Source organism: Salvia miltiorrhiza, chromosome 1, assembly GCF_028751815.1.
Source record: "Salvia miltiorrhiza cultivar Shanhuang (shh) chromosome 1, IMPLAD_Smil_shh, whole genome shotgun sequence".
NCBI lineage: Eukaryota > Viridiplantae > Streptophyta > Magnoliopsida > Lamiales > Lamiaceae > Salvia > Salvia miltiorrhiza.
Window position 1 is genome coordinate 24891653 of NC_080387.1, and position 14687 is coordinate 24906339.

Genomic DNA, 14687 nt, shown 5'->3' on the forward strand with positions numbered 1-14687 from the left:
CATTTTGGGGTGTCTCACAAAAACATGAACCTTTTCATTTTAGTACATACTTTTCCTTAATTAATTCATTACTCTCACAACACCTTTTAAAGTGGGACCCATTTTCCACTTACTTTGACTCTCAACTAACATTTCTTAAAACCCGTGCATTTCTCTTTGTTCATGTTTTTGTGATGGAGGGAGTATTTTTTTTTTGTAAATTAATTTATTAATAAATTATTATATTTTATTAAAATAAGATTATTAAAAAAATAAAACAATGACATGTCATAGTTGATTGGCATGTAATTGACATGTCATAGGTGTTTGCCACGTCATATCGCCGGATTTTCTAATTTTGGGAACATTAAGAGAAAAAAATTCGTTTATGGATTTTTAAGTCAAATTGAAAGGTCGTGAGAAAATCGCAAAAATTTTGAAACCTATTGAATTTACAGACAATCAACCTTAGATATTATAATAGAGTTATGTTCTAGTTAGATTGTTATTCTCCGTGAGATGTGATACTAATGAATAAGTCAGTATATGTATAGTGATGAATAAGACAGTATATAGTGTTGAATAACGATATTAAAAAAATTAGTAAAATTTTCGCTCTCTTCAAGATTTGAACCCAGTTAAATTTTTTTCTTTCAAATAAGTATCAATCATAAAATACGGGGTGTATTCGTTCAGGATTTTTGTAGATTTTAAAAGTCTATAGAATTCTCTTAGATTCTTCATGATTTTAAATGAATTCCTGCCTGAATTTTTAATGAATTACCAAGAATTTGACGTGATTTCTACGGATTTGAAATCCACAAATCCAGCGAGCGCTGGAATTCAACGGGCGGTAGAGAGGAACCCAGCGCTCGCTGGAAGGCCATGATCGCTGGATATCCAGCGAGCGTTGGATACCTAGTGACCGCTGGGTTCCAGCGAGCGCTGGACATGACAACTATATATATTCGAGCGACAGCTGGGTGCCCTAATTTTATTCCTCCCACTTTTCAATTTGTGTATTCCAGCGAGCATTTCTTCAATATCTTCAATTTGTGTATTCTGTAACAATATTCCCTTGCAATGTTATTCAATACTATATTATTTAAAGAAATTGAGAAAGGTGCAAGCAGCAAGAATGGCTTCATTGCTCATTACTCAAATCAGCACACATCATCAATAACAAAATTTGCGATTCAAATATCCCAATTAGAAAACAATTACAATGCTTGAGTTTCTAGAACTGATATCTCACATCTCTATATCCTAGATACAACATTATAGAAACTATAGTTAAAAAACTCAATAGAATTCCCGAAAGAAGAACTTTATCAACGAGAACCCACTCGTGCACTCCATCTCTCACTCTTGGCTTTTCATCTGATTCCAATGCCTCATTCTCATTATTACGCGGCGAATTGTTCTTCCGTTTCCTCAGTAACCATCTTATGAGGTTTTGGCTTATCACCTCGCCTGGCTCTGTCTGGTGTGAATGGAACGGTTTTGACATCATCAGTATGTCCACAGCTACTTGTTAGTCCACAAGCACATGTTTCTTCATCCAGCGAGCGATGGGTGTCAGCCGGCGTTGGCTTCTTCAGCCGCGGTCGTTGGTACCCAGCGAGCGCTGCAAACTCTCAAGATTTGAATTCTCGTGGTCCGAGCTCGAATTTGTTTATGTGTATTTTTTGAATGAAATCCATGGAAATCAGTCCAATGATAAAATCCGTAGATTTTTAAATACACCCAGATTTTCACAGACTTTTAAAAGTCTTGAACGAATACACTCAGATTTTCATAGACTTTTAAAAGTCTTGAACTAATACACCCATACTTTAAAAGACGTTTAAAAGTCTTGAACGAATACACCCAGATTTTAAAAGTCTATAGAAATCTATTAAAGTCTTTAACTAATACACCCTCCTAAATCTATAATATATAAAAGAGGAGTTTTCTCCCTCCATTTTTTTCTTCCATTTTTTCTCTCTCTTCTCCCATCAATTTTTTTACTATCTTCTTCTCTTTTCTTTTTATAATTTTAATTCTTTTCTAAACATTGTCAAATTTAATTTATAAAAAAATATTCAATGTGTATCTTAAGTTTAAGTTCGTCAGAAGATCTTTAATATGGTATAAAAATTATCAAAAATTAATTTAAAACGATTAGGTTATTAAAATTTTAAAATATTTTCATTATCAAATAATTTAAAATAATTTAATAACTATAATTATTATTACACTTTATACATAATTGAAAATTACGTTTTTAAATTCGAAATTTTATTGAGTAATTAGTATTTTATTTTTAAACCATATTTTGCATTTATTATATTTTGTTTCTATTTATTATGTATATTTATTTATTTAAACATATCATTTAATTTCGATTTCGCCGTGCATCGCACGGATGATCGTACTAGTTAACACTTATAAATCAATCTAAAATTTCACCACATGTGAGTGGATACATGAGAGGTGTCGTTGGGAACCTTCCCTATATTAACACTTAATATATCGCTATATATATGAGAGGTGTCGTTGGAAGCCTTCCCTATATTAACACTTAATTGTACATATTGATTTCTTCAATGAATGAAACTGATTATGCCCAGGCAGCCAGGCTTAGAAATTTTCTTTTTTGTTATGCATATATACTAAGAAATTTTATCAAGTGGACTCCATTTTCGAACTTATCTAAACATGACGTTTGTTGCCATTCGGTAGATATACTCTCATAATTAGCATAACATAATCTCATGTTGTTTGAATGGAAACCATGCAACTTGATTGATCCCCTTGACTAATTCACCTCAATATGATTATTATATAATGTAAGATTTAATTATTTTGGCCATTTTAGTGCTTTTCAACGGCCATTGAAGTGAAAAAGAGCTATTTTGTTTCGTTATCTTTACTAAATTGATAATATGCTACTCCCTCCGTCCACGAAAAAACTTCATATCTTTTCTTTTTGGGACGTCCACAAAAGAACTTTCTACTTATTTTTGGACTATACCCCACCACTTATAATCCTCTTACTTTTCACTTTTCACAACTCCCAATATTAATTATAACACATTTTCATCACTCTCAATACACTCAACTACCTTTTATCCACTCTCAATGCACTTAACAATATTTTTTATTAAAACCCGTGCCACTCCCTCCTAAGAAGTTCTTTCATGGACGGAGGGAGTATTATTCTTGGAGTGTAGTAATTAATAATCCAAATTGTATTCAATGGATCTAGTATGCAGCAGAAATTAATTACGGATCAAATAATTTACTTGAGGTGGTGCTACTTGGAGTGATAGTTATCGGTAGGAAATTAGCCACGTCAATTTAGTCATATAGGGATAAATAATGCAGCAAATTAATTAAGTTTGTTGCTTGAGAGACGCAAATTTGTAAAACGGCGAAACCATCAACATCATTATACATATTTGTAAAATACATTTTCTTTCATTGAAGAAGTCATCATATATATATAGGGTGTGGTTCTAGAGAAAACTACATTATTTGTGAGAACGGGAGAATCATCAAATCTAATGCATCCACTATAAAAATTAATGCATTCGCTGTTAAAATTAATGCACTAATTTTTTTTTAAAAAAATGCTCCCTTCAGGATTCGAACCCAGGATCTGCATTCATCCAACAAGATGATGCATCCACCGTAGATCTTGATGATCGAATGGCTGAAAATGATTCTCCGGTCTTCTTTTATTTATGGTTCTTTCTTGAACCTCTCCATATATATCTATATATATATATATATATATATATATATATATATATATATATATATCTATATATGGTAGCGCTGTTCAATGAACTGCCCTTAGTCTATAAAATAAGATTTAATTTTGACCTTCGATCTTGGTGTATAAACGGCTTTGACTAAATCTGAGTCCCAGCCTTTAGTTCGTGGAGTTTTTAATACAATGCAAACCAAATCACAATCGAAGGATATAATTGGTAATTGCAGTTGACCTTCCATATCTCCAATCAAACAGTTTCGATTTACTTGTTTTTTCATTATGGACTTTAAGATTTGATTTGGTTGGTAATTGAGTATCTGCACACCAATAATTGAATGAAAATAAATTTGAACCAAATCCAAATAATGATATAGGCGTGATTTACGAATTGGAAATGAATGATTTCATTAAGAATACAAATACACATTTGTTGCATGAATTATTTTTGGTTTATGTATGAACTTTTACGTTTTGGGATAATGTGATTACATGAATTGTTTTTAGTTTATGTATGACAATGTGATTGCATGAACAATTTTTTATTAATGTATGAATTTTTACACTTTGGAATAATTTGACCTTCTGAACCAAAATACGCATGAATTTATATTTGTTGCATGAATTATTTTTGGTTTATGTATGAATTTTTACATTTTGGAATAATCTGATTTCATGAATTATTTTTAGTTTATGTATGAATTATGGAATGTGGGATAATGGTAGAAATGTAATCCATTAATTAAGCAAAGATTAGTTATTAAAATATTGAAATTACTTTTATAGCCTAATACAAAATCTAGCGTTATTTTTATCATCAACATCAAATCGTTGAATTAAGAAAATCCAATGGTCTATATTTTGTCTTATTTTATAGGCTAAACTTAAGTTTTATTTTAGCGCAACCATATATATATATATATATATATATATATATATAAAGATAAAGTTCCGTGGAGAAGCAAATAAATGCAAAGAATGGAGAAGCAACACCATTAGTTGATTTGAATTAATCTGACGGATTAGATTGGATATCATTTTACACGTCCTAAAGTATGGGAAAGGATGTTGGGAACTTAATGAAATACCAAAATCAATAGGTTTCTTTTGTAATAGACTAGAACTGCTCGAACTCAAGTGTTAGAGTTCTTTTTCTAGTTTAGATTGTTGTTCTGAAGACTGAAGACTGAAGTTGCCGACTGAAACATCAGTTGAAGAATCAGTTTTGACTGATTACTTAATGCGTGCCACGTGGAATCAGCGGACTGATACTAAAGTCAAGTATCAGTTAAACATTCTTCCTCGAACTGAACCTCCAACGTTCAAAGGAAGTCACACACTCCAGAAGTATAGCCGCATTAAATGCAGAGATCTCAAGATCGTCCTTTCTCTACAGATGTCATTTCTCTTTGGTGATTACCTTTTCAGAGATGTCGCATCTCCTGCTATTCAAGATAGCCGTTCTCACCAAACAAGGAACATCGAAGATTGAAGCCTCAGCCCAAGTTCAAATTGCTCTCTAACGGAAGAAATCTTGAAGACCTTCTCCGCCAACGGATCTATTCAAGACTTCTCCTATAAATAGCGCTCGAGGATCACTTCAATCTTCACCGATTCAACGACATAAGCTGAAACTCTGCCAAAATTGTTTCTCAGCTAAAGCCCAGACTCTCCGAAGTTTGAATCGAAGAAGAGAATCTCAAAGCCAAAAATCAGTCACTGCTGATTACATAAATTCTCTTAGACCTTAGGCAAACCTCGTTTATCCAAAGCATAGGTCAAACTAACTGCAAATAACTTGTTCTTTGAAGTTTAGTTGGCAAGTTTTCAAACCTCCCTTCAACCGACTGAATCCATTGTTTGTGTTGGAAAGGAGTTCAGAAAGGCGTTCTGTCTCCGTGAGATCCTAGTGCCCAGTGTGTGCTAGGAGTGAGAAATCCAACAAGGTGTGTTGGTACTGAAGATTGGATCTTCGGTTGTTTCGGTTGTGTGCACCTGTAAGCACATGTTCAGGTTTGCAGTACACCAGTAAGCACTTGCAGAGTGAAGTTGTTGGTTTGATCAACAGACTGTGGATGTAGGAAGTGTTTTTCGAACCACGTAAAAATCTCTGTGTTATTTACAGCTTTCAGTATTTACTTTCTTACTTGTGCTCTTCCTTTCATAAACTGAAAACTGATTAATTGCAAAGAGAAACTTAAGACTAACAATGTGCTCAACTCACAGGCTGACTATTGCGAAACAACTTGTATTTACTGAAAACTGATTATTTACAGCTTTCAGTATTTACTCACAGGCTATTGCGAAACAAAAGTTTTTCGCTGCGTGTGTTATCAGTCTGACTGATCTATCCTCTGATAGTCAGTAAGATTTATAAAATCTCTGTTTATCAAACTCGACTGAGGCCTTACGTACATCAGTTAAGTTCTTTTGACTTAACGGATAACTCCTTACTGAAGAGTATTCAGTATCAGTTGTCAACCCTGTTTTGGTCAAAACTCTTTTCAGTAAACAGGTGTCTGAGTTTGTGTGTGAAGTTTCGTTTTGATCTCCTGTAAAGATCGAAAATAGCCTATAGGTGTATTTCCCCCCATACACCTACTCGAGACTCTCCGGACCTAACAATTGGTATCAGAGCAGGTTGTTCACAAGAACAATTCTGTTTTGATTAGGTTCTAATTGAACTAGATCATTTTTCTCAAAGGTTTCGAAAACTTTTCTCTTTCAAAAAGTGCTTACTGCTTTTCTTATCTGTTGTTATCTGTTCTCTTTCTTTATGGAGACTAACCACAGCAGAGTATCCTCTCTACCTATGTTTAGTATTGAAAAATACGACATATGGAAGTTTTGGCTTGAAAACTTCCTCACCGCCCAATATTGCCAAATGTGGGAAGTCTTTACCAATGGACCCATCATCATCACTAAAATTGTCAGAAGAATTCCTCTAGAACCATCTAGAGATCCGTTCGATGATGTCCAGATCAAGCCAAAGGCAGATTTCACCACAGAAGAAAGGAAGCAGGATGAGCTTGACAACCTCGCCAAAAGCATCATCTCCAGCACAGTTCCAGACAAGCACGTCACCAAGATCATCAAGTGCTAACTGCAAAGGAGATGTGGGACATTCTTGAAGGAATATGCATCGGATCCGAGGAGATAAAGGAGAACAAGTTGTCCATAGCTTGTCAGAAATTCGATCCTCAGATTCAACCAGATCCTGAACGAAGTTCAATCCATCTCGAAGGACAAGTACACTCAACGAGAAATCAACCTGAAGATTCTTCGAGCACTTCCGCGAGGAGATTGGCAAATCTACTCAGTCGCTCATCAGAACAAGCCAAGGTTCAGTCGGCTCCCAACAAATAAGCTTTTCTCTGATTTCTTGGCAAATGAGTTCGACATTCAGAGAAATCTTGGAACGAAGAGGGCTGGAGGATCAGACGAAGATGGTCCATCAACCTCAAACGGAGTTGCGCTGAAAGCATCAACAAAAGAAAGCAATAAGCAGACAAAGGAACCAGCGGAACTCAAACCCGAAGACTTATTCAGTCAATATGCTTTGTTGACTGAAAGATTCAACAAGATGAAGTCTAAGTTCCGCAAGTACAGGAAGTTCCACAAGCAACACTACAAAGGAAAAGAAAGAAAAAGCAAGTCTAGATATTCCACTGATAGAAGCGGAGAAAGAAAATGAACCGCTTTCGACTTGAAAGATGTGGAATGCTTTGAATGCAAAAAGAAAGGGCACTTTCGATCTGAATGCCCTGAACTGACGCAGTCTGAGCGCAAGGAGCTGAAAGCAAAGAGCGATCGCAAATATGCGAAGAAGAAAGCGATGGTTGCTGACGATGCAGGATCTTCCGAAGAAGCATCAGAATCATCCGACTTTAATTCTACCAGCTCAGATGATGAGAGCCAAGCCCTGATGGCCAACAAAACCAAAAGCGTGGCCGACAACAGCTACGACAACGGAATGAACGGCTCAGAGGTAAACTCTCACTCAAAAACTCCTTTTACTGATAACTCCCTGGTGTTTTCCGGAGATCGCTCAGAATTTGGAGAAAGCTCAGCCGATGAAGCTGACGAGTACGATCAGCTCATGTCTGATCACTGTCAGTTAATAAAAATGTTCGAAGATCTCCTCAAGCAGAATCAGAAAATGAAAAAGGAGATCAATGATGAACGAATCAAGAATCAGACAATCATCTACTTTCCGGATAAAACTTGTCTTGACGAACTGATCATGGAGAACAGTCGACTGGTAGAAAAACTCAGAATTTCTACTATAGAGTGTGACAGAGCATCTCATGAAATCAAGAGGCTCAATCAAAAATTGGAAGAAGCAGTCAAGGACTTCATGATGAAGTCTCCCATGATGACCAACTTTCCTTCAAAAGCCCTTGTCGAAAGCATAGGATGAAAGGTTGCTTCAACTGTTAAAGGAAAGAATATCGTGATTGAAAAAGCAGCTGACGCTTCTGGAAACAACACTTCAGAAGAATTAATAAATCATGATATGGAAGAAGTTCGAAAATGCAAGCTGATGGCAAGAACGAATGTTCCTCCTCCACAAAGCTACAGACGAGCCAAGGAGGCCCCCAACCAGATCATCCTACTGAGAAGACTGGAAAGCAGATTTCAGTCAAAGATAGGGCAAGGAACATCAGGACTCAAGCAGAATCTTCCTCACCAGTCCAGGGAAAAGAACAACAACATGAGTTCAGTTCCGAAAAGAAGAACATCCATGGAGACAAAGCTATAATAAGTCCAAACGAGCCAAATGCCAATCACGACAGCATGCAATTGGACATCATATGACTCATGTTCCACAACACCAGTCAAGTCTCCATCAGTCAAGAATGACTCACGTATCTCAAAGGAGATACTCTGTGGAGCAAAGAAGACCTCAACAACTCACCAGACAAAGCTTCTACAAGAGTGAGGCTCTCAAAAGAAAAGCTCAAAAGAAGATTGCTCATGTGCTAACTGAAGCACTGACTACTTCACTCAGACAACCGGCAAAGCGCAAGAGATCAACACCAAGACCAGTTCTGAAGCAGATATGGGTTCCAAAAAGAACACGAGCTAACAATGAAGGACCCAAACATTGATTGGGTACCTAAATTAACTCTTCCTTGCAGGTCAAAAATAGGAAACACAAAAAGAAGGAAGAAGTTAAAGCCTCAATCAAAACATGGTACCTGGATAGCGGCTGTTCGAAGCACATGACGGGCTACAAAGAATATCTAACTCAATATGTTGAGAAAGCTGGATCAAAAGTTGCATTCGGAGACAACTAAATCGGAGAAACAAAAAGCTATGGTGTACTCGACATGGGTAACGCCAGTATCAGTAATGTTAGCTATGTTTCTAGACTAAAACATAATTTGTTGTCTGTGAGTCAATTTTGTGACAGCGGATTCGCAGTGAAGATCAAAAAGGATGAATTCACTGTCAGAAACAGTCAAAGGAAGGTGGTTCTGAGAGGGATCAGACAAGGAATTCTCTATGTCGTCTCATGGGAAGATAGCCCTCTAGAAACTTGTCTCATCAGCAAAAGCAGCTCGAAGCTCAACTGGCTGTGGCACATGAGACTAAACCACCTCAACTTCAAAACGATCAACAAGCTTGCTAAGCATCAACTGGTCGAGGGCTTACCCTCTATTGTGTTCCAGAAGAAGCAAGAATGTCAAGCATGTCAAAGAGGAAAGCAAACCAGGACGTCATTCAAGTCAAAGTCAGGACACTCATCTGGAAGAATTCTTCAATTACTTCACATGCATCTGTTTGGCCCAATCTCTCCCAGAAGTTACAACGGTAGGAAGTATACCTTAGTTGTCGTAGATGATTACTCACGATATACTTGGGTTATTTTTCTCTACAATAAGAGAGAGACACTGCTGGAATTGCCAAAGCTACTGAGAAGACTAAGCGTTGAAAACGAAGTCAACATCATCAGCATCAGATCAGATCGAGGGACTGAATTCCTCAATGCCATCATTCGTGACAACTGTGAGGAACAAGGAATCAGTCATCAAACTTCTGCAGCAAGGACTCCTCAGAAAAACGGAGTAGCAGAAAGAAGAAACATGTCTTTGAAAGAAGCAGCAAGAACGATGCTAGCCGAATCAAAACTCCCTTTGAAGTTTTGGGCCGAAGCAGTCAACAACGCATGCTACATGTAGAATCGCTCCTTCCTCACTCAAAGACATGGAAAAACTCCATACGAGCTACGGAAGAACAGGAAGCCTTCAATATCATATTTTCATGCTTTCGGTTCTCGGTGTTTCATTCACAATAATGATAAGAGGAGATTAAACACATTTGATAGCAAGGTTGATCCAGGAATCTTTCTTGGATACTCTGGAACTGAACGATCCAGCAAAGCATATCGAGTGTTTAATTCTCAAACTCTTTGTGTTAAAGAAACACCACATGTTGTTTTTGATGAGTCTACTGATGATTTCAGGAAACAGGAAACTAAAAGAAGTGTTGAGAACACTGAAGTTTCCAGAACTGAAAGGCAGGACACCAAACCTCTTACAGTTTTGGTGTGGGGACCCGAAAAAGAAGAAGATACTGAAAAGCTTCAGTATCAGAAGATCAGTCAAAGGTTTGAAGCTCAGACTGGAACTACTGCAGATGACATCAGTCAAGGGGGAACTCCGTTTGCCGAAGAATAAGTCGAACCTGCTAAAGCAACACCAGTTCAACACTCCCCTGCTTGAGAAACTGCTGAACGATTCAGAACTATTCTGACTAAAGAACTTCCACCTTCGCCAGAAGAAATCAAGAAGTATCAAAGATGGTTTGAACTCCATTCAAAGGAGAACATCATTGGAGAACCATCAGACGGTGTAAAGACTCAAAGATCAATGTGCAACCTCGTCTTTGATATCAACCAGAACTGCATCAACGAAGATAAGAACTTCAGTTGTTTCTTATCATCTACAGAGCCCAAGGACGTTGAAGAAGCTCTGAAGTCCACTCAATGGGTCATCGCAATGCAAGAAGAGCTCAATGAATTTAATCGGAATTTAGTTTGGGAACTTGTGGATCGACCAGACGATGCAAAAGTGATTGGTTTGAAATGGATTTTCAAAAATAAGAAAGACGAAGAAGAAATGTAGTGAGAAACAAAGCAAGGCTAGTAGCAAAAGGATACAGTCAAGAAGAAGGAATCGACTACGATGAGACTTTTGCCCCAGTTGCTAGATTGGAAGTAGTCAGGCTCTTCTTAGCCTTTGCCGCTCACAAAGGATTCAAGGTACACCAAATGGATGTGAAGTCCGTATTTTTCAATGGGGTACTCACCGAAGAAGTCTACGTGGAACAACCTCCAGGTTTTGAGGTTGCAGGACCAGAAAAGGTGTACAAGCTGAAGAAAGCGCTCTATGGGTTGAAACAAGCACCAAGAGCATGGTATGATACCCTTTATGAGTATCTTGTAGAACAAGGGTTCAAGAAAGGATCAGTGGACAGAACCTTGTTCACTCTCAAAGAAGGAGAATATCTCCTACTTGTTCAGATTTATGTCGATGACATAATATTCGGATCCAAATCCGAACGCATGTGCAAAAAGTTTGCTGATATCATGGCTAATAAGTTTCAAATGTCCATGATGGGAGAAATGAATTTCTTTGTTGGACTACAAGTCAAGCAGACCAACGAAGGAATACTGATCAACCAGTCAAAGTACGCCAAGGAATTGATCGCCAAGTTCGGTATTCAGCACATGAAATCAATCAAGATTCCAATGAACACAAACTGGAAGGTAAATCCAGGATCAGAAGAAAAATTTGTATCGTCAACCAAATACAGATAAATCATTGGATCATTGCTGTGTTTGACTACTAGCAGACCAGATATCGCTTATGCAGTCGGGGTTTGTGCAAGATATCAGTCAGATGCAAAGGAAGCTCATATGGATGCTGATAAACGTATTTTGCGATATCTCAAGGGCACACCCAACTTAGGATTGTGGTACCCAGCTGACGATGACTTCAAGCTCACCAGATATTCAGATTCAGATTTTGCAGGATGCAAAATTGATCACAAATCAACTTCGAAAACTTGTCAATTCCTAGGCAACAAACTTATCTCATGGTTTTCAAAGAAACAGAGTTCAGTCGCCACCTCTACAACTGAAGCTGAATATGTTGCTGCGGGAAGCTGCTGTTCACAACTCCTATGGTTAGTCCAACAACTGAAGGACTATGGGATCGAAGAGAATGAAGTCCCAATCTATTGCGACAGCTCCAGTGCTATTGCAATCTCACAGAATCCAGTTCATCACACCAGAGTCAAGCATATTGTTATTCGACATCACTTCATTCGTGATCACGTCGAAAAGAATAATATCTCTGTTAAATGGATTTCAACCACAGTTCAGAGAGCAGACATGCTGACCAAAGCTCTACCTGAAGAAAGGTTCAACGATCTGTGTGGAAGGATCGGCCTCATCAACCCAGAAGAGTGATGCTGTGTTTGAAGATCTCCTCAACAGTCGCAATGCTTGGTGGTCAACCAACTGGTGCTCTACAACTGCTGACGTGGAAAGCAATGAAGACAAGTCTTCATCTGAAGAGAACTTATTTTGATAAGTCAACCAGATTCTGTGGTATTGACTGACTACAATGATCAGTCGATCAGTAAGTATCTTCAACTTACTCCTTGAAAATCAGCTATTTCAGTTATGAGTGTTTTGTTTGTTTTCAAAAGTTTTCTCTAACTGATCAGTTTGTTTCAAAATCTTTAACTGATTGTTGGAAAATGAAATATCCGTGAAGGACAAGTACTTTTAAGAAGATTTGAATTTAATTTAACTTGTCCTGATCTTTTCTCAAAATCTTTCCAACCTTTTGCCTCTGAAATGAAAATCTTGAGAATCTCATTGATTTGACAAATTGCAATGACCTTTCTCACCTTTTGAAGCTTCAGTCCTCTGTAGTGACGGCGGACGTGAAATTTTCCTTCAAAAACGTTTTAGGCACAGTTTTCGAAAAACTTTTTCATCTTCTTTCTTGGTAAAATGGTCTATTTATACCTTGATGTCTTCTTTTATTTTCTGCATCAACTAACAATTTCCACAACCTTCACTGTGAGAAAATTTTCAATCTTTCAAAAAGTTACAGAGAAAAATTTTATTCCGACAAAGGAGAAATCAATGACTGCGAAGTCATGGAGTGGGAGATTGACGCTCACATATTTGGTCTACACCGGACCCTTCCACTGGATCTCAACGTCTCTTCGACGTCAAACTTGTTTCTACCCTCACTTATATCCAGCGACGCGAGTGTCTTCCATCCTCATGCCCGGCACCAAGAAGCCTCTTCGGTCCTCAAGGATACTGTTCGAAGTCCCTCTCTCCAAAGAGGACTTCACCCGGCCTTCAGGCTTCTCTCACATCTTTTGTGAGCTTCCATGGTGTGCAACAACAATGAGCAGGAGCTCGTCGTCAACCGGCGAAATATCGACAGTGTTAGTCCTCACGACTATCGCTGATTCGATTTTTCCTCATCACATCCCTTCCTCTTATGTATGACGAGCCCTCATTTGTACTACTTTTTTCACCAAAGGCTCGCCATGCATTTCTTCTGTCTCCCTCCTCACTTCTATCACTGCTCTTCTCCACCTCTCCGTCTCCCTTCTCATCTCTCACCTCCCCACTGGCGTCTTCCTCTTCTGCATCTCTGGACTCATCCACTTCTCGAATCCTCTCACGAGTTCTTGAGAATCGGAGTTGAGTACCGTCTGATCATAGCTTCCATTATCAGCTCTCTTTTTTATGTTGCCAAAAAGGGGGAAAGTAGGAAGTCAGAGAAAAACATTCTCGAAGATAGTTCCCTGCATCTTCTTGAAAAACTAAAGATGGTAAAGCAAAAGGATCACCAGAAGTTATAAGAATGGTAAAGCAAAAGGATCACCAGAAGTTGTAAGAATGACGTTTCAGTAAAGACCTCAAGTCAACAGAAAATAAGTGTGAGTGGAACAAGTTTAGGACCATGGAGACTGAAGATGAAGATCAAGAAGTTCAAAGCGCAGACATGCTGGCTGCTGGAGTCCATGGGTTTCCCATGTGTTTTCTTTGTTGTTTTTGCTCCCTTGTATGTCTTGCTCTGTACCTCGACTGATGTCTCATTAGTTTTTCTTTAAATAAAAAAGACCTAAAGACAATGACTTTTTGTCCAGGCTCTGATTAATGTTTTTCTGTCTTGTCCTTGTTTTGTTTGAACTGTTGCGTTCTTCTCTCTGAGTACAAGTTTTAGGATCTTTTGTTAAGGGGGAATAGTATTCCCTCTAGGCCTCTGCTCCTATGATGGTGGTATTGTTATGAGCATGGGAAACCTCGCGGGTTTTCTTTGGTTACCCCAACTACTTCATCCCGTGAAGATGGCCCTCAATGTTTAAATTTAAGTTTGTAATAATGGTTGAGTTTCTTAACGGCTTCGCTTTAGGAGACTCACTGGTTGCGGGGAATCGGGTCTGACCGGATTGGTCGCTTTTCTTGAAGTTGCCTCCCCAGACATTACTTCGTTCTCATCCTCGGTCTGCAGTGCTTGAGGCAAGTCTGTTTCGGGCTTGTTTTGGTGGGGGAGCCTCGTGAAGCCTTTGCTTTCCGGGGCCGGTTTGGTGGTTTGATGGAACGTTTGAGGTGCTGATCCACCCTTGACCTCTGTCCCTGGGGGGAAGGGTTGGCTTTTCGCTTTGTCGTTCTTCTTTTCTTCGTTGCTCTGTTGTGTTTTGGTTTGTTTGGTCTGCTGCTATTTTGTTTCTTGTTTGGCAGGTTGGCTCGGGCACGCTTCTGGCGCTTTGACTCCTCTGGCGCCTCGTCTCCTCTGGCGCCTCGACTCCTCTGGCGCATTGGCTCCTCTGGCGCCTCGACTCCTCTGGCGCCTCGACTCCTCTGGCGCCTTGACTCCTCTGGCGCCTTGACTCCTCTGGCGCCTCG